This window comes from Phaenicophaeus curvirostris, chromosome 10, assembly GCF_032191515.1.
Source record: "Phaenicophaeus curvirostris isolate KB17595 chromosome 10, BPBGC_Pcur_1.0, whole genome shotgun sequence".
NCBI lineage: Eukaryota > Metazoa > Chordata > Aves > Cuculiformes > Cuculidae > Phaenicophaeus > Phaenicophaeus curvirostris.
In genome coordinates, this window is record NC_091401.1 from 19,359,414 (window position 1) to 19,381,122 (window position 21,709).

Below are 21,709 nucleotides of genomic sequence, written 5' to 3' on the forward strand. Positions count from 1 at the left end.
GAATTTCATGTATCAGGAGTCAAGACAACAAGATGCGCCTAGTCTAAGGGTTTCAACTTTTAACTATATTCATTCTCCTCCAAAATAGTTCCCATGCCTGTACTCACAAGGTGAATGCCCTCACCGCCATCTCCTCTGCAATGCCTGACTTCAGTGGTCAGGTTTAGTGGTTCTCTTCCTCCCAGCCCATGATGGGAATCGTATATTTTGTCATCTAGTAGAATTTGTATTCTGACATCATACAGTTTGTCCTCAGTGACATTCATTTTTTATCATTAGCACCTTGTACTGGAATATTTAATTGGCTACATTGTATCTCTGCACTGTAGATGTATTTTGCATTTTCATTTAATTAACAGCCATGACCAATGGTCTGATAGATGGCAAAGCATTCTGTGAAGTAGCATCCTACTGGATTAAAAGCTTTGCTGGAAGGTTTCAAACACCCATTCAGCCTATACTTCTAAAAGGTGATTCTCTTTAGTGTATTTCTAAACCATAACACTGGAGTGCGTGGGAAGAGGAAGCAAATGAGACTGAAGGATGACACAAAACCTCTTCCTACAGACTCACTCCTCTCTACATGTTGACCCGTCTTGACCAGATGTTCAGATGTGCACACTCCACTCATGGTTGTTCTGAGATTCAGAATTTCAGGATCTTTCAGGTGCTGTTAAAGGACTGATACTGATTAAAAAAAAAAAACAAAAAAAAACCCAAAAAACCCCCCACCATTGCCAGTGTTCTTACTGGAACTTAATCAGTAGATTACAACACATTACAACATTGTGCTTGCCAGGGAACTCTGAATTAATTATAAAATCCATTTCCTTGTTTATGTAGCTGTGAATACTTCTAGTCCAGAAGAGTTTTATGACTTTGTTCCTTCCCAAAATTTCAGTTTAAGTAAGAATCTTTCAGTAAGAATCTATCCGTACTTTGGTTTGCAGTGACCAAATACAGGAAAGTATGGGGCTAGACTTTTTTTAATTTACAAAAAGTATTTCTACAAAGACTTTTCTGTTTATACTATGCAAAAGCTAACATATACCTAGTTTTTTAAATTTAATTAGTATAAACCTATAGTTGAGTACTACTTCTGATGTACTGAATTTTAAAGCATGTAGGGACATTACCTGCAGGAAGTGGTGTGCTGTGTCAGTGTTACATAGTTTATATTCTTTTAGACCTAGCAGGTAAATGACAGACAACCAAGAGCCAACTTTACCTCTAATGTAATGAAATGGAAGTTAGAGGAACCTCATCAGAGAATTTTGATTGTGTCCTAATACCAAACCTCAGGAGAAAAGGAAATATGGAGGCTGGATTGTTAGCATTTGCAAGTTGTTGCACATTGTTTTCCATGTGGAATTTCTGAGGAATACCTTTTACTTTTGCACCAGGTAGTTTCCATAAGCAAGGAAAGCCTCAGCTTCTGTGAATTAAGACTTGCTGAAACCTTGACGGTCTCTCAGTACTGATAAAGCATTTTAGGACCTTATTTAAATCAGTCAGTAATAAGATGATTGTAAAATACATCATGATTTTACTACCAGCTTCTGTTGGCGTCTGCTTGCCTCCAGTTATGATTGCACTGATAAGTTGGTGACCGATATAATTAGCCTGGCTGTCATTATGGCTGCTGGCCAAAAGAGCCAAAGATGTTTCTTAAAATTTCTTTTCAGATGCATGAAATAACTTGATCCATTCATTAAAACTCACACGGTCCCAGTTAATTCCTGACAACTGAAAAATATGCAATTTGAAAACACTCTTAAAAAGCAGTAAACCACTTTCATCCTGGTTTATGCGAGCTGCATTTGAAAGAGGCTGATGTGGTCTTGGGTTTGTGTACAAGGCTGGAAGTTAAGGGCAAGCCCCGTTCAGGCTGAGTGGAGACATTGAACAAACTATTTTACGTTGCTTATTCTTAACTGTGTCTAATCCATTTTGATTTTTCTATCACCAGGGCAGAGACAATCTTCCCATACCAAGAAGGAGGGAAGAGGCTAGGGATTCCCAGGCAAAGGAGGAGAGAGAGGTCAAGAGGCAGTGCTGGAGGAGTCAGCAGAACGGGGCTGTGCAGAGCAGCCCAGCTCTGGCACTGCCAGGGTGCTGCCGCCGCTGCCAGCCCCAGCTGTTTGGCACCGACAGGCGCAGTCGTTTGCAGGTGCAGTGGCAGAGCTGGGTTGCTACAGGGCATTGATAGACCTCTGAAAGAGGCCAGGCACCAGAGAGTGTTGAGTGGGACAAACTGTTTTTGTGAAGGAGTTGATATAATGTGTTTACGAAATTCTGCTAGAATAAGCATTAGAAAACAACGAACCAACAGGAAAACACTTTATAAAAGAAACATTCCTTTAGAAAAGAAACAATGTCAAATTTGCAGGCATTAATCAGCCTCAATAGTGATGGGAAATCCAGGAGATAAAATAAAAATACCATTGTACAAACAGTAATACATTCACCTGCTTATCTTAGTAAGTTTTAAAGTTTGTGATGCCTGGAAATCGGATTCACTGTGCAATGACAAATGACACAGCTGACATGTACAGGCAGAAACATACAAGTAAACCAGAGACTACAGAAATTGCCAAGAATTTCCAAAGCAGAGACATCTAAAGCGATCCTAAACTGAGGGACCTGAAGAAATGTCATTTTTAACAGGTGATGGTGAAGGGCATTAAGCTTTTTGAAAATATAGTCACTTTTAAGAAGGTAAACTAAGACAAATCAAATCACTTGTGATTTCTGAAAATCTCACTGCAGTATAACCAAACCATTATTCATAGTCCATTAATATTATTCCTGCAAAACCTAGTCTTTCTAATGATTTAATAGCAGGGTAGCAACAACATTTTTCATTCTGTGTAATGTGTGCATGTTAGATTATGTGCCTTTGTGTCTCTGGCTGCATATAGACACGTGATGGTACCAGATCCACAGTAGCTGTCTGTCAAGTCCCAATGGAAAACTGGAGACACAAACAGCACCTCTGTTCTATGCAAAATATCTGCAGATACCTCTGTCTACTATGACAGGAAAAATACAACCTCAGGAAGCCTTAGCTTGCTTCCTTTAGGCAGACAAGGGAGAAAAAAGAAAAAAAAAGAATAAAAGATAAAGAAATGGCAATAGAGAAACTGCAGCATCCCAGAAGCCTGTTATTTAACTGATGTCATAACCCAGAAGAATATATTATCCTCTATATACTATGGTCACACTACAATGCGCACTTTACATGGACTTTGAAACCTCAGGTGTTCTTTATACCAGATCTGCTAGAACCATCTGAAAGTTAAAGCTATACAAATACTTTGTAATACCTATCTGTGGCTAAACTGAATCCCACACCCAGAAAGACATGACTTTGAATTTTAATTTTCAAATTTCTAAAAGGTCTTGGTTGCAGAATACCATTTTTTTTCCACACCTGGCATTTGCAGAACTTGATGAAAAACATATTTAACATTCAGAATAAGAACAATACACCTTAATCTATTTTTATGTGGCAAACTTTGGCATTCTCTTGCCACAGAAGGTGGTTGTCTCTAAATAGTTTCTCCAGCAAGAGGAAAGAATTCATTAGTTTTCTATTTCTCAGACCTTTCACTTTCTTTCCTATTCCAAATGAATAAGACACCCAAATTTTCTGTTACTTTTAATAATGGTGCTATAAAATATTTGCTTGCAAATACAATTATTCCAACGTGAGAGAATTACTCTTAGAGCTGTAGAAAAAAACAACGAAGCCCTCTGTGGTCTGTGCATCAGCCAGTAGAGGGTGCAGTCAGTGTGGCTGCATTTCCCACACGACGGAACCGGCCACCGCTGCCACTTCAGCTTGTTTCAAGAGGTGGGTAAGCAAAATAAGACATCTAATTTTACCTTATGGATGTAGTTCAATACTAAATATTATGTACAAATTGTATGGCATCTGTTTTTCTCAGCTTCTCCTTTTCTTTATTCACAACTGTTCTCAGTGTCTATAGTGATGCAGGGCTCGTGTTGCACACATGCAATTCAGAGACTGCAAGAAAAGCTTGCAAGCTCGCATAAACTTATGACTGCTAAATAAAAGACGTCTGTAAGATATTTTCATAATCACAGGATTTTTAAAGGTGCATTTCCTATCTAATAGAAAAGTTTATTTCTATTGTATCTTCATACCTTACAGCCCCCACTACAATAAACCAAAAATATTTCCCTGACACTAAGAATATTATCTTTTCAAGATAATGTAAATGGAAGAGGGGCAAAAGGCATTTGTTTGCAAAGGAAATGTTGCAGCAGCCTTTGTTAAAAGGGGAATTATCTCAAAGCAGTGTTTGCCTCCTTCCACAACCACCTGTGAGTCAAGCAGTCCTGGGTGATGGGATGGTGTGATGGGTGCTGCTGCTGTGCAGTCAGATCTACAGCACTTAAAAGCTTTGTACTTGTTAATATTTTGCAGTAATTCTGGCAAGGATATGAATAAGAACGTACCTGTAAAAGCATTTAAAGATACCTGCTACAGTCTTGTGATTCACATCTATAATCTACTTAACTTGCAGTGCCTGGTCTACTCAGCTGTCTTGGTGCCTGTGAAGGCCAAAAGGAAACGCTAGGATTTAGCCTGTGGGAATCTAAGTCCTGTGCTTCAAGTAACCCACAATCCCATTGGATTCAGTTCAGCATCTACAGATAAATGAAAATACAAAGCTATGTCTGACAATAATAAATAATAGAGGCAAGCAATTATCAAAGAACGAGCGCAATGCAATGATCACAAAATATACAGTGTGAAAGGTGACAAGTGAAAATGAACATAGTTACAGAAGATGGAGCTAAAATTTGAGACTAAAATGAAGGATATACTTTTCTTTTTGAGGAAATATTTGTTGATCTAATGACCAAACCAGCAGTGCACGCCTCATTAACACATGCTAAGTAAATGACAATCTCCTTCAGCATTATGTTTTGTTTTGGTGTAGGTTCCCTTTCAAAGACTAGACAAGACAAAGCACCTCGTATTAGCCTGCCTATCTGACAAGATGACATCTCACAGTGGTTTAGTAAAATATGATGCTAAATTTTAAAAGTCAACAATCTCTGTCTAGTATGAGTAAAATCAGTGTTGTCCATTCCATTCCTACAGAGCTACCCACAGCAAAAACCAACTAGCAACATCTCAAATGACAAATCTCAATTTTCAGTATAGTCCCTGCAGCTATCTAGTTCAGCAAAGTGTGAAACAAGCTGAGGAGAGCTCATATTCATTGATGTTCTGAGGAAAAATAACTGTCTGGCATCAGCATTGGAAGTAGGATGTGGTTGACTGACGATTTAGGATGTTTTTTTCGAAACACCAGGTAAATTGAGTAATTTGAACCAATCATGGAATGTAACGTGCAACACAACATTCTTGTACCCTGCAGTCTCCTTTCTGGGAAATTGGGAGTGGTGGTGAGTACATTTATCAAGAAAATAATGACCCCAAACAGATTCCTTGAAGCCTAAAGTGGTAGTTTGTTATTTTTCTATCTTTTTTTTTTAATAAGAGGAATCTGGGGAGCTAATTAAGAGGAAATAGCTCCTCAATGTCCTGAGTGAACTCCCAGTGAGAAAATAAACAATTTACTGACTCACACAAATACAGCCATCTTTATGACAGGAGTTATTGCAAATATGGAACATAGAAGGGCATGCAGAGGCAATGCTTGATAATGAAAAAGAACGGTTTATATAAGTATTGATGAGTGCCATGATTATTCCAATTTTTATCTTTGATTTGGGAAATGTAATTAAGATATACACCTTAGAGGTGTGGAGTATTGTATTTTATTCAAAAATCAAGGTAAAAAGATGAAGCTACTTTCTACCTCTTTTGGAGCCACTGCAATTGTTATAGATGTAACCATTAAATATGAGACTAAAATAACATCTTTAAAGGAAGCAGCTAGCTATTGAAAAAGTTAAAGAATATGAAGATTTAAAAGAACAAATCCAGGAATTAACTAACATGTCATTGATTAAATTTGTTGGCTTACCCCTAGGTACGTGTGGAAAATGGTATACAAGTAATTTTGAGGTATTATTGGAAATGGGACTCTCCTGATCCTGACAAGAAAAAGTTGCCAAACTATTACCTAATCTGGCATTGTTCTCATCAGTTGATATCATTAATTTGGTTTTAATTTGTACTTATGGTATACAGGATTGGAACCTCCTCATGATTACTGAACTGTAGTGTTGTCACACTAGACTTGACATAGGCGGATGAGCCACCTTAAATTAACTCAGAAAAGGAGCACATCCTTGTACGTGTTCAATAAATAGCCTTTAACATATTTCCTTGATATGTTATGTTCCATTCCATCTTTGGAGAACAGGAGGCACAGGAATTTTGGGTTTGGGTGTTTGCCAGCTGTCATAAACACTCGGCTTTGCAAATATTGAATCTTTTGAACCATCTCACCAGAACAGAAGGCCAAGTATTCCAATCAGCAAAGGAGTAAAGTCATGAGAATGGAAAACAGTGGCAGTGCATGTATTCAAAAGTTATACACACCCAGGAGTAAATGAAGAGTATCAGAGGGCAGTGTGACAAGAAGTTAAGGGCAGCACATTAATATTTAGACTGAGCATCAGCAGAAACGTCCTGTCAGTGTGATGAGAGGAACTATCCTAAGGGAAGTAACTAAAGCTCATTGCTGACAACCATTGCTCTTCAGTGTTTCAAGTTAGCAGCTCCATATCAATACCGAGCATTCTCGTCAGCCCTTTCATTTTATGATAAGCACAAGAAAAAAGTATATAATCAATAGTAGCAATAGACTTATATGAAATAGTTTTGTGTTATGAGGAGCTGGGCAAAAGAAGTGATCAGGATCCACTTTTAATTTTGTTAAAATCCCAGCATCATGGAAACAATCCTGATAATGTTTTTGTGACTCAGCTTAGGGCCTTATACAAACAGCTCAGAAACTCCCTGAATATTTGGAAGGAGCCTTAAGAATGTACTGTTGAAGAAAACTTTGCTACTATTGTAAGGTGCAAAGCTAGATCTCTTATTGTGTTCATTGCTGAATATCTACAGTTAGAGTCCTATTCTCCTAGGAAGTATTCTCTGAGGATATTTCTTATGGCCAATGGAGAGAGAGAAAGAAGTTTTTGAGATAATAAAAAAGACCGAACTCTTTGCTGCCATATTAAGCAATACATACATTCATTCACATACAGTATCTTTTCTTAATGGTTTGATTCCCTCATGCTTTTAACATGATTTCTTTAAAAGGTCTTGTCAAAGACAAATTGTCTTCCAAGTAAAAGAGAAAACTTCTTAATATAATTTGATAATCAGCTATTCCTAGAGAAATGTGTTAAATTCCAGATGCTCAATTCCTCTACATACCATCACATAATCTTCCTTTCTTTTCCTCCTGCTGATACCTCAACACGTCCTCTCTACCGATGTCCATATTTGTTAGGCTGCCAGAAATTGTGGGCAAGACCTATTTCACATTTTACACTTTCTGGAGCTTGTAAAAGCAGCATCCAAACAGTTTCATACTGGGCATCTCTATCCCTGACACTTTATCAATTACTCTTCTCACTTTTATATAATAATGATCAAAATATGACATCAACATCATTATCATGTAATCTTTTCAGACCTCTGTGGTCTACAGTTATGACTCAGAATTTAAAGCCCATATTACATCTTCTACAGCTGGTGCTTCATGTGTTTAATTAAAAAAAACACTCTAACTCAAATGCACATAAATATGGATATGTTCATTAGCAATTCTCCTTCTGTAACTACTGTTAGAGCACCTTAGGGAATAAAATACTTAATTCTAAGCATTTGGGAGGAACAGAGTCTCAGTTGTGTTGTCTGTGAACTTTCTGAAAACAAAACACACATTTGATACGTAGTGGTCAACCCACCAAACATATACTGTAAATGCAAGAAGAAAATGTGGTGCCTAGAAATCCTTGAAACCCGTTCTGCCAGTGGACTCCATGATCAAGATTTTGGACATGCTTTCCAAGCTGGAAAATGAGACAGCTTGTGACAATTAGTGATTAAAGACAATTGTGGCTAAAAGTGGTCACATTTTTTTGCATAATATCAATACATTCTGAAAAAAACTGGGCCCAGAAAGAAAAAAAAAGCATACATAGTCTTGCTTATATTACCTGTTTTAACAATTATATCATAATCTGGAAAGGATTTTATCTGGTATAGGTCAGCATGAGTTATTGCTGCAATTAAACTAACTTGAGCACAGTGTTCAGAATACAATGACTTCATAGATAAAGATAATGATGTGAAATTGGGCAAACAATGCTAAAATTATTTGCCTCATGTCCTCTTTGTGTTTGAGGCCTCTGAATAAATTGTGGTGAAAACTGAGAAGAGATCTACAAAATGTTGTTCATCACACCAATGTTACCATAAATGGTATCTGATTTGTAAAATAATTTTGCTAGAAGGAATATTTAGAGAGTTCATACTGATGAGACATCATCCAAAAGAAGATTTAACATTTTAAGGTTTAGGGCATTGTATATTGATGAAATGTGATTGCATACAGCTTCCAACGTCATCTTCCTTTTTTGGGCAGTTCTCAGAAAAAAGCATCCAAACCAGCAATCATTTTTCTTTGATTTAGGCAGAATTTGATGCCTACTTAATATATACACAAAATAACTCAAGACAACACAAAAATTGTATTTGACAGGTTTCCAAAAGACATCAGTGCATATTAATATTTTTGCATTTACAAGCATAAATTCATGGGTGGTTCTCACGCTAGATAACTTGAAAACATCTTCACAATAATTTCTTCTATAAAAACTACACATTTATTCAATATTTTGCTTGCATATTCTTCATGCATTATTTCATATATATATATATTTCATGTTATCTAGGGACTTTGTTACTATTTACCCACACAACTCTATTACTACTCGAAATACCCAGAAAACACTGACTTGCAGAATTTTTGCACAGAACAGATTGTAATGATTCTAACTGTCTACAGAAACTCCCCATAAAATATGACTGACATTACTATGCCTTTGAGAGCAATGGTTAAATAATATAGATACCTAATGTCATTATTATATTGATTTATACAGATATGATATTATACCTGGAAAGAAAGAAAAAAAATGGGAACTGTTAATAAAAGGAAAATCTAGTCATATAACTCATGCAAACAAGAAAAAAAAATAAACTGATGTTAAAGAACTTGTACACATTATTCTCAGTCTCACATCTGTGTTCTGAAACATCCCTGAAGCAAGCATTTTATAAATAAAAGAGCAAACTGGCACCTAGAATAAACTTCTTGCTATTCACAGCAGTTTGATTTGAGTTGGCTAGAAAAAAGATTTTTCTAAACTAACCCTTCTAAATCAAACATATTTTCCTTCAAATTCATCAGCTCATTATTAGTTCTTAAGGAAACTGTGGGCCATTAGCAGTGACTAGCAGGTTCAAGAAATGCATGGATTTCACTGTTACTGAAGAAGGGGATTCAAACTCATCCTAGCCTGCACTGAAAACTTTTGTAGCTATGTTGCTCTACCAGCTGCAGAAAAAGGCAGCAACACACTCCTATGCTATGAGTTGTTATACACAGTCTTTGTTATATACATGATAAAATTCTTGAGGGAATAAAATCCCACATAATGTCAGGCTAAATACATTCTGACCAGTTATTACTGCAATTAACATGTTTCTCAAACTGTTTTTTGACTTTAAAAAAATGAAGCCGGAGGACAACCGGAGGCTTATGGCTGCTACTGAAAGAAACATGTCTACTGAGACAAGATCATCTTTTGTACTTCTTTTTCCTGTTAAACATCCAGATTGTATTTCCATTGATTCATAGCCCAAACCTCTCTCTTTCATCTCTGTAGTGATGGAATGGCCAGACAGAAAATATACTTTTGCTTAGATTATGCCCCACTGTCTGCACTGATTCCTTAACCCACCTACAACATAGCTCTTTAAAGATGGCATGTGGTTTGAAAGGACAGAAAATGAAAATATTAAGGGAGCCATAATGGAAGATATAAATTCTTACATTCTTTCAGATTTAATACTTGATCGTTCTAATAGTATCATTGTTTAAGGCATGCAAAATGGGATGAAGACAGAAGGATGGTAAACTCAAAAGAAGGAGCTAAAAGCAGGATTTTTCTATACTCCGTTCTTATGGAAAATATAAAGGAATTATGTACCAAATTGCACCTAATTTCCCACAGTATGTTATTATATACACAAGATACAGTCTCATATGCTGTATCAATTTCTTAAATAGCCTAAATTCTTCAGATTATGCAACATATCAATGATAAGACACCAGCTTCATCTGACTTCACAAAAGCCAGTGGTCTAAATGCAGTAAAATCTAATAAAGGTTGAAATAGGCAAAGTAAGCGAAACTTATCAGCCAAATAATGTATTGAGTTCAAAATATGCCTACAGAAGCAAAGCATTTGCATTATTTGAACACTATGTTAATACATAACCCAATACATTGGGATATCCAAAATGTTGAATGGAACACATTATCACACAAGAAAACAGGTAAAAAAAAAAAAAAACCAAAACAGGTAAAACAGGTAAATCCAAACAGGTAAATCCAAGTCAGTGAGGAAGGACAATGGATGCTTGTTCCTGGCAGCTGTAAGCTAGGGCTGAACTAAGCTAACTTCCAAAACCACAGAACTGATCAAGAAGGGAGAACTTCAGATGCAAACAAGACGACAGACACAAAATAACTCTTACACCTTTTGACAGGAACCTGAAAAATATTGCGCAGTATCTGAATTCCACACTGACTTCAGAAGTCGGGCACAGTTACCCTCCTGCAACTGTTCTCAAGCACTACAGTCATGTGCACTTGACAAGTAAAGATGCTCTATTAACTGCGTCATGTGTGTTGGCTGGGCAATGTCTACCCACCTGTACCTGACAAACTAGGAATTTCTATCAAGACAGAACAAATATTCCCTTTCTCATAGTTCTAAATCCACCTAAGAAGGCAGTACAGGTGATGATATCACCAAGGAAGAGCATGTAAAGGCTTCAGGACAGGTTCCACTTGGCACCTGCAGGACTTGATTTTAATAGTTAAAGAGAAAAAAAGACTGATATTCTCCTCTGAAAGTTGGTGTGTGCTATTGACAGCTGAGATGATTTACACGAGCTATCAGAAACTTCAGCTTGTGCTTCTCAACAGTTCATTTTTATTCAAGAAAACAAAGTAAAATGGGTTGCACATTAGGCTCTCCTGCTGTCTTAAATCATGAAATAATTGTGTTGAAATTGATCATGACCTTGTGTTGTGCTTCTCTAAATATCTTAGGACTATTCTTCTAAAGTAAACCAAATCAAAACAACCTATTCTCTCAGCTAAAAAGAGCCTGATATCAATAACAAGCTTTCTTTTCCACTACCAGCCAAAACATTACCACTCCCAGTCTGATAACATCTGCAAATTAAAACATTCAGCAACATTTAAGCACTGTGTATCAGGTGGAGATTGAAAGGGATTCCCATCAAGTCTACCTGCCTAGATAAAGAGAAGACCTTGAAAAGAAATTTGATTGGTGATCTTTATCGGGTCTAGAGGGGCTTCACACTGTGTCTTAATGTATTACTTCAGTACATCATTTATGTGTTTCTCCTATAGCATCAGTCGTCGCTAATGGCCTAGGACCTTTCCAGTCTTCCACACAGCATTCATCAGAGCTGGCTCCTCTCAACATTTTTGTCCCTTTTTGAGTAGAGTACCATTTGCCATCTAAATTGGTTATCATCAAAACACGACAGTTTCAGAGTTAGCTGTTGAAAAGCAGGATTAGATTCCTGAGAGCAGAATTCTGTTCCTTGTCTTTGGTTTCAGTGGGGAGCTTTATGTTGGCTGCTTCCAGATTGCAGAGGTCCTCACCTCTCAGACTGTGTTCCTAGTGTAGCGAGCAGCTGCTCTGAAACTCCACCAGCATAATTGGCTCACGGCAATCTTTCCCTTTCAATCCAAAATGCAAGAAAACTTCTTTTTAATGTACTGCACATGCAAACCCACCATTGCTTTACTCTAGAGAAGCATAAATGGCTTGTGCGGTTATTCTATGATTCTAATACAGGTCTTTTCAGGAGAGGAATAGAGGGACTTAGGTAGGCCTCTGCTTCCTCCTTTTAGAGCATGAAGACCAACAGAGTATGTCTTTCCAAGAGTTCTTTTGCATCTTTCACAGGATGCCTCCCTAAAAATTGTCAGAATAAATTCTCTTCAGCCTCTTCCAAATATTTTCCTAGTATACATCACAGTTTTATGGCAAAAAATCTACATGTTTTTGACTGGGATATAATAAACCTGAAACGAGATCTTCTTAAGCTTTCACTTCAGTGTTATTAATACTTCCCAAACGATGACATAGCTGCTATACAGCTATATTTGCCAAGCAAAATGTAGTTTGTATTGCCAGTACTTTTCCTGTGCTTCAGTTCGAAGAGTAATGCCACCATTCTGGTATAATTGACATAATACAGAATAACTGGTCATTATAAATCACAGTGTCCTAATGAAGGATAAAAAGAAAAAGAACATTTTTGTGGCACGCATCATTTCAGCACATTTATACTGGCATTTTTCAAGAGCTGGAAAGGTGTATGGTCAGAGGGTGAGAAAGGAGAAGGGAAATAAAGAACTCTGCTATACTCAAAGGATGTCTGAATGCAGACAAGTTTCTGAAAACTTTTTAAAGGTCATGATCACTCAGGTTTACACTGAAAACTGCAGGTTTTTACCCCTCTTCGTTGCTAGTCTTAATGTGTCCCCTTCCTCTGGGATTTCATGCCATGTCTGAGCTAGCTACTAATTTTCTTGGGCTTGTTGTAACAATTCAAGAATTATGGGAACTTTCAATGCAATAAATTTCTGTCATAATTAATAATAATTTACTTCAGGTTTTCAATTAGTGTGACTGCTGACATGAAGGGCAGTGCAGAGCACAGCAAAACAATAATACTAATAATAAAAATTACAAGACATGTAACTGTCCATACAGTACGAGGAAGCTGAGTTTAATCAGCATGGTAGGAAACCTCCTATGAGTACGTGAACTTTACTATCTGCAAAACCTTTATTTCCATGTGATTATTTTATTTCATTTATTTTGAGCCATTTTGAAGGCTTCATTGTCACAAGTACTCAAGATCGAATTCAATAAATGGGAACCTTAGTTTTGCCAACCCCTGAAAGGCCATTTAAATCATCAATATCACTATGACTTCTCTGGAAGTCCTACGGAAGGAAGCCTTGGCAACTGACAATTTGGGTGCAAGCATTAAATTATGTAGGAAAATAAATACACTGTATTTCCCAGAAAAGGAACAATATTCCTGAGCCCTTGGCACAGGGTATGCTTCTCCAAAGCGGTGCCATGCGATATTTCACTTGGAAGGAAATCTAGTAGTGTGCCTGCTAACCCTGCTGTTAAGCCACCCCTGGCAATCTTGGGAAGTTTTTTGCTTCTCTGGGAAAGCTGAAAGCAACAGATCAATCTCCAGAGATCCTTACATTGTAATCCTTACGTCCTCATCATAATGAATCTGTCTGCTTGACCTTTATACTTTTAAAAGATAGGGAACTTTCACGTTGGTAATCACAACCACAGAAAAATGCCATAATGCCATTTAATGCTCTTCTCTGGGCTTCAAACATTTTACTTTTTTTTTTTTTTCTGCCAGGATAGCAGGATTGCTCATATTTACTGCTGGTGAAAGATGAACAGGTTAATGACAAGACTATAAAATAAAACTCCACTTAAAGTCAGAGTAACTGTAGCAGCAAGTACCAGTATCTTCTGAAAACTTAAATGAGTCTGCCAAAATGGTTACATATGTAGCAAGAGTGAAAGTAAATCCAAGTCTATGGTCCTAAAGAGTAAGTGTAATCACTATTTTATCTCCATTTAAGTGATACATTAGGACAGAAGGAACACAACTATGTTCCTAGCTGCACAAACAGATATTTAACAGTGGTAGCATTTTATGCAAACTACCTATTAAGCTACTAAGAAAGTGCCAAAAAAATGTAGCAAAGTAATTAAATAATGGTCAAGGCCTGAATTTTATTATAAGCTTTCCAAACCACAAAAGCAATGCCAAGAGATAGTATGAATTCAATATTGTTTGAGATTCTTTGGCACTGTGGATTCTTGAAGTCCTATACTCTGATCTACTCTTTATTACTTATCCACAAAACAGCTAGCAATTTTTATTACAGGTCCCATCCATTACAGTATTAAACTTAAATTCAATATACGCTGCAAGGTCGTGATCCCACTGGTGATGAAAATCTGTGTCTGGTACAGCCTGCTTCATTTAAGGCTTAGATCTCTTGACCTACTAAAAAAACAGGACTCGCAAAAGGCACACTCGGATGTCAGAAAGAGTAGACTTGGCATCAGAGTGGAAAGTTCACCTACTATCTCCAAATGGTTTAATTGCATGCCAGACTCTGTTTATGAAGCCCTTCTGATGTTAGTGTTCTGGAAGAAAACCCCTCTGGTTATCTGATGTCAAAGTTGAAATTAGTCCTTCAGATCAAATAACAACAACAAATAAATATTTAAACCAAACTGCATGTGCGTTATACCTGCCGCTGGCTACAGTAAGTCTGCAATCTTTGGAATCACTTCAATTTTACTCAGTATTTGCTAAGTTAAGTTGTACTTTAGACTTTGTAGTACCACACTGCCAAATGTAATAACACAAATAATGCTGTTTTGCAAAAGGCAAATAGCACATTCTGGGCTGAATATATACCAAAGATGAGGTCAGAGTGACACAGCCCAATATGTGACATTACTAAATTATAGAAGACTTCATATTCTTAATACTTGGAAACAGCTAGGTACTTATATTGAAAAAACACATGATTCTTAATGCATTTGCATCTTTAACTCAATCCTCTTTATTATTTTCCTTTCTCTCATCTTATTATTTTCATCTTTAGCATCCAAAATTGAGTGATTGCTTCATCTCAGAAGCAGTGTGATGCTTTAAATTGTTTACATTTTAATTCTGAAGCAAGCAGTTAGGATTTGTCAAACAAACAATATAAGACACGTATTCTTGATGTTTTAATTAATTAATACTAATTGTACCACTCCTGTTATCTCACCAACCTTTTCTCTTTCCACATATTTTCCAGATAAGGACTTCAGTGAGATAATAAATCTAGACTGGTTACATCACCCATCAGAAGGTAGAAAATTGCACAAAAACTGTCTAGTTATTGCCTAGCAACAGCATAGTATTGCCTTAGTATTCTAATTTGCCAAGGCAGTTCCCTTTCAGAGCAACAAGCCAAGAAGATGAAGGAAATACAGTATACTCTGGATACAAAAGGACATCTTCCCAGCTTTATGCCCTACAGGCAGAACAGGTTGATCGTATTTGACAGAATCCTGAAGGTTTTCTCTATCTGTCTATCTGGGCTCAATTCCTGCTGAACTTGGGATGGAATGCATGAAGATAAATAATAGAAATTCTCTAGGATATTTTCCTTTCCTGTCTGCGCAGGAAGATGAGGGTTTTTTATTATTATTATTTTTTACAGCAAGAAATCTCCTGCTAGAGGTATTGGAGTGGGCTATTAAAAAGTTGACCCTTCTGCGTTTCTAACATCTCCAAAATTAATGAGATGGAAGTTAGTTGTACGTCCATATTTCTATTCTATTTCTACTGTATTAGCTACACAAATTTCCCCTCTCAAGTAGGAAGAATTGCTTTCAGCTAAGTCTTATGCAGCAAGATACCTGCTTATGAATGGCTATCAGGAATAAAGGTTCCTACCTAGTCCAGTCAAATGAAATAATCTAGAATAGGTAAAAATAGAAATGTGCTTCAAACAAGGATGAAGCGATTTGTAAGCCACTCTGGGAATGAAAGGACACTCCTTAACGAAGACGCAGTCACTGTAAGCTACATTGTTGTTGCTGTGAAAACAATTCTAGAGGCCATTTCAGAAATTAAATTAGTGAGTGCATAATAAAGGGTTGAAGACACATTTTACAAATGGAGACTAAAGAAAAGCACTTTCAAACACTTAGGAACTGTATGTGACACTCCCATTGTTAGGGATGGGAGCTGAGCCAAAATGGTTGTACTCAAGGGGAAGAGACAGTTTGGAACTGTTAAACGGAAATATTTTGTACAAAACGTGTAATTAAATCGTGGAACATTCTTTCATTGTAAAATACTGAGTCTAATAGCTTAGGAGGATGTAAAAAACCCACCAAGATATTGTAGACATAGGGACACGTGCAATGTATCATATCCAATTACTCTAAAATACTGTATTAGTTCATATTGATAGCAAAGAAAAATACATCTTCCTGTTCAAGCTATGGTGTTATCAACCAGTGGTGTATATACAAAAACTGCTCCCTAGAACTAGACGTCAAAAACCAGTAAAGCAAAAAAGAACTTATGGGAGAGCCCATTTTTTAACACTTCAGGGAATGGGTATAACATTGATCTTGATATGCAAAAATGAGCCTAACATTACCATTAAAATATGTGTTTTCCAAAGAAAAGGAAATTAAGTAAAGCACCAAATGAGTTAATTCACTGCTCATTGATAGAATCCTTGATCTACTGAGGGTGATTAAATCATTGGCTACCAAAGCCATTAATGAGCAAAACCATATGACTTGTAGATGGTTTCAAGGTTTAATCACAGGAAGGAGGAGGTAGGCAGATGATGAGAATATGCTTTCTAGTCTACAGAAATAGGTGAGTGAGACAAGAATAACAAAAATCCCCAGGCAATAACTTACAACAATCATTTGGCAGCACAGATTTTTTTTTAAGAGAGTAGAAAAAAATACAAGTTATAGCAAGGCAGGGAAAGTTTGATTTCTCTTTACAGAAAGAACACAAAGCTTGTCCTTCTCTCATACAAACAGTAACATAGTGACACTTCATTATTTTGGAAGTTGCTGCTACAAACAACATTACCAAACATAGCTGCTTCCCCTTTTGCCTTTGCCTCTGTGAAAAAACATCAAACTTAGTAAATTTTCTTTAGAGTTATTCTTTCTTTTGTTTTGTCTTATACTGAAATACTCATTTTCATGGCAGAAAAAAACTCAGAACAGCATATCTGCAACCATCAAACTGCAGTAACACAAACTTTTACTGAGCTAAATCGTACATCTGTCTCAAGCGTTAGAGCTGTTAACATTCCTCTGCAAAGACACGAATGCTGTTAATTTAATGATAACTCCAAATCCGAAGAGGTTTTGTTTTCAAATGATTATTATATTTCACAAAGTTGCTTAAAATTAGTCTTCCTTGGATTCTGCACATGATATTTCACAGGAGTAAACAATAAAATTAAGATAATCCCTTAAGAGATTTCAGGTACAAATCTTCTCTGAACATGTTCAGTAGCATGCCTTGAAAATGCAGAACATAGAAAAACCCAGATCAGTAGTGACATCGTGTAAATTTTATATCTTTCTGCTGAAAGGCATAACATTGGCTTTACAAATTGCATTAAGATCCTCTAGAACTTCAACACCAAAAAGGAGAACTGAAATGTGTGAAAAAAAATCCCAGTATTTTTGTGTGAGTTGCATGTGTTGTAATATCTACTTTACAGCTAAACTTGGTCTCATTCTGAGAGTTAGGAACAGATTCACCACTGTTCTGTATCTTGCACAGCCAGCATCTGTGGCAAAGTACTGCTAAAGGAGCGTAGGCTGCTCTCATATCAGATTGAGAAATTTCCACATTCACTTTGCACTTACAAAAACTTCTACATTAGATGAAAGACAGTGACTAATCTGATCGCAACAGCTATGTAAGAACTATCCCATTATGAGTGAACTCTGATTTCAATAAAGAATAAATCTACTTACTGTTATACCATGCTTTTTTTTTATAGTTACCAGGCTTTAAAATCATCCAGTATTGCCCTAGGTGACTACTGTAGTTTCAGCTGTAGTTCATGTGCAGCAAATATTATTTCATAATTTAAGACAGCAGGAAAGCCTAATGTGCAACCCACTTCACATTGTTTCCTTGAATAAAAATGAACTGTTGAGAAGAGATAGCATTTCCTGAAAGGCTCTGGTGGATTTAGAAAGTCAGACGTGCATGCAAACCCAAAATACTAATTAGATTGTGTTAAGGAAAAAAGGTGCAAAATAATGGACTTCAAAAATGGTAAATTTTGGAGAAGTGAGTTTAAGAAAATTGATATGAATTAAATAGAGTCCATAAAATCAAGTATAGTAAGGGAAGGATATTATTATACTAGATATGCTTGTTCCAATAAAACATCTACAGGATGCGTCACAAATGAGACCGCAGGCTGGTGTGCAGAAGCAAAGGATGAGGAAAACAGTATCAAGGATAAAATGACAGCGTTAAAAGGTAGAAAGACTCTAGAATACAGGAGGATTATGTAAATTGCAACAAGAGCCCGAGGCAATCAAAAATACTTGAGAAAGGCAAATTGAAAAATGAGCATCAAATAGTGGAAAGCATCTCAACTAATACCAAAAGATATTTTAAGCATAATTATACACCAAGCAACTGACAGGAGAAAAAGGTGATGGAGTGTAAAGGAACAGGAAGGCTATACACCAATTATTCCTGTACCTGTCTTTAAAACTGAAGAGGGCAGACATTTACCTAAGACTCAACACACAGAAATGATGGTGAGGAATTAAAAGAAAAGGTGATAATACCCAAACTGTCAATTAACTCAATTGTTGTTCTTAAAACCAGTAAGAGACCAGAGCTGAACCATGCTCATCTAAAAGTACTATGTGAAGTAAGCATAGAAATTGGAGAAGGTGTAATGAAAATTTATATTTAGTACCATCATTTCAAGAGACTGGCATGGGGCCAAGCGGACACACAGCAAGAAATTACCAGTCAGTTCATTTCCCATTAGTTGTCGAGCAAGATTTCGACAACCATTAAAGAGATCACACTGGGGGTTGGGGAGGAGGGGAACATGAAAATTCAGAACATAATCAAGGACAGCTAATATTGTTTCAGGTCATGCCTCAGTAACTCAGATTTCACTGAGCCTATTACTGCCTAGCCTGGCAAAGGGGTGCAGTAAATGTCAAAGATGTTACTTATTTAGATTGTCAGAAAACATTTGACAAAGCTCCACGTGTAGGAGGAACTTATCAGTGATATAAACTAACAGACAATAAGCTCTAATGTGCCAGCAAGTTCCAAAATTTGGTTATTAAACATGCAGCAGCACTGCAGAGTTCAAGGTGTTAGAAACCAACATAAAGGCAGGCAAAGAAAAATCAACACTAGACTAGGAGTGACTAAAAGAAAGGTTACGGATCAGATACGCTCCACGGAGGTGAAGAGCTCTTCCACTCGGTCGCCCTCCAGAGCAATTTAGACACAGGGTAATTAGAGCTGCATCATCTTGACAAGTGGATCCAATTAGTTATAAGCAGAATGCAGCAGTGAGAAGAGGACACTGGGGATCATAGTGGTCCTGGAAGGGAAAGGAAGGAATTCAGATGGAGTTTTCCACTATTCCTGCATGACCAGCACTAACCCAGATCTGCCCTTTCTATCTGGATGGAGACACATCCCAACACCTTCCCAGCACTGACAGGAAGGTGTGGGCAGGTTCCCTTCTTGATGATGGGATAACAGGTTTTTATCTGTTCTGCAAGACAAATCATTTTTAGCCTGTAATAAACAAGGACTCTCTGCACATTTGTGTGCTGCTAACACCTGCTGGCTTCCTACCCCTTTGTGCTGTATTGTTGCAGTCATCCAAGAAAAGGACTTCATCCAGTTACCAAGCAGAAAACCTATTTTCCTCTTCACAAAAGGCTTTTATGCATGACTATCTGCACAATCACAACGATTAATATATTTAAATCCCTTTCTTGAGTTTATCAAAGCCCTAGGAAGTTAAATCCTGCAGGAGGATTCCAAGGCACCTCCTGCTTTGCACAGAAGCTGCTCCTGGAACTGCGTGCAAGAAAAAAGCTCTTGCTTGTCTCATCAGAGGTAGCTGAGAAGGCAGTATGTTTTATGCCTTATTCCCCCACATAGTCTCTATGGCTGCAATTTTGAAGTTGTGGGGTAAGGGACCACAAGCGCCAGCATGTGAGTCACACTGCTGGGCAGAAAAGGATGTCAAGAGAGCAGCAGAAAATAAGAAATGGGGGTGCAGGGAACCCCATCACATATTCCCTCCCTGTGCCTTCCACTGCCTCCACGCAGGATGGTGTTTGACAGACCTTTTGGCACTCTCTTGTCGCCTCTTTCTCAAAAGCTGCACGATGCAATTCTTCTCAGCCGATTTGCCAGACATTTTACATGGAGTGGACATAGGGCTCTGGTGAGAAGAGGGAGGGAGATGCACTGTGTACGAGCCAGCTGATGGGAAAAGGAAGAGCAGAAGGAGGGAGACAAGCTGCATTAGAAACAGCAGGGAGAGCCGAAGCCTTCAGGGGTTGGGGAGCAAATAAAATCGGGGCTACAAAAGGGAGCTGGCAAAGAGAAATCCCCCCAGAAAAGATTAACAAAGAATGGGGGATTGGGGTGGGGAAAGAGCTTTGGTTTCAACAAGACTATGTTTAAAAGTATGCATCTGCTTAAAACATGCATGGGATCCTTAATTCATGCTAGAGGAACTGCAGCATTCCACCTACACCATGCAGGAAGGTGAGAGTACTTCAGCCAATCATTTGGTGTTTGGTTTCCTCCACTCAGCAGTTTCTGACGCTCATCTTGGGCAGGGACTGAATTCTACAGCTGTGTAAAATGGCATAGGGCTTCCATACGTATAGATTATAACCAGTATCAAAGAGTTAATATTCTATCTACAGGTTAATGTGCCTCGTACATTATCCTGCTTATAGATAATGACTAGACGTGATCACCAATCACACTGGAACAGTGTAAAAATTACTCTGTTTGGAAAGACAGGATTGAAGAAAATGGACAGTTATCACCAAAACAGTCTCTATGGCTGTTGTATTATTATTATTGAGAAATTGTCCTTGTGGAAAGGATTGCAAAATATATACCAAAGAATTGCAGAATAAGAAGTTAAATTTGAAGGAAGTTTCAGCTGACAAAGCTAGGAGACAACAGTAAGACGCAACAACGCTTAATGAAACTAGGATGGCCAGATCTTCAGCTAGGGTTAATGTATAATTTGTATCCTTTCTTTGATATCCACCAAGTAAAGCAGTTTAAAGGAGCCAAGCCCTTTGCTTCATATCTTTCAGATGAAGCATTATTTGATGAAAGGTTTTCCTAAACCTGGCTCAAGTGCTAAGAAACAGTGACATGCAATTTATATTGAATCAGGCCTGTGTTCTGTGTTAAAATTTTCTGATTTTATTATTATTATTATTTTATTTTCCTAAAAGGGCAAGTGAATAACTCAAATCCTATGACAAGTTTATTGCAGAAAGAAATGGTAGTATTTGCATCATAAAACTTTCTTTTTTTCTTTCAATTTGGTAAACTGCTATGGAAGAGTATTTAAGTCATTTCTTTGGCTGAATTAAGTAGAAAGTGTATGTTGATTTATGCATGGGCAGGTTTTCTTCCACTTCATTTTATTTAGAATAAAACCAAGTGACAAGGTGAATTAATAGAACAGTATTAAAACAAAACAAC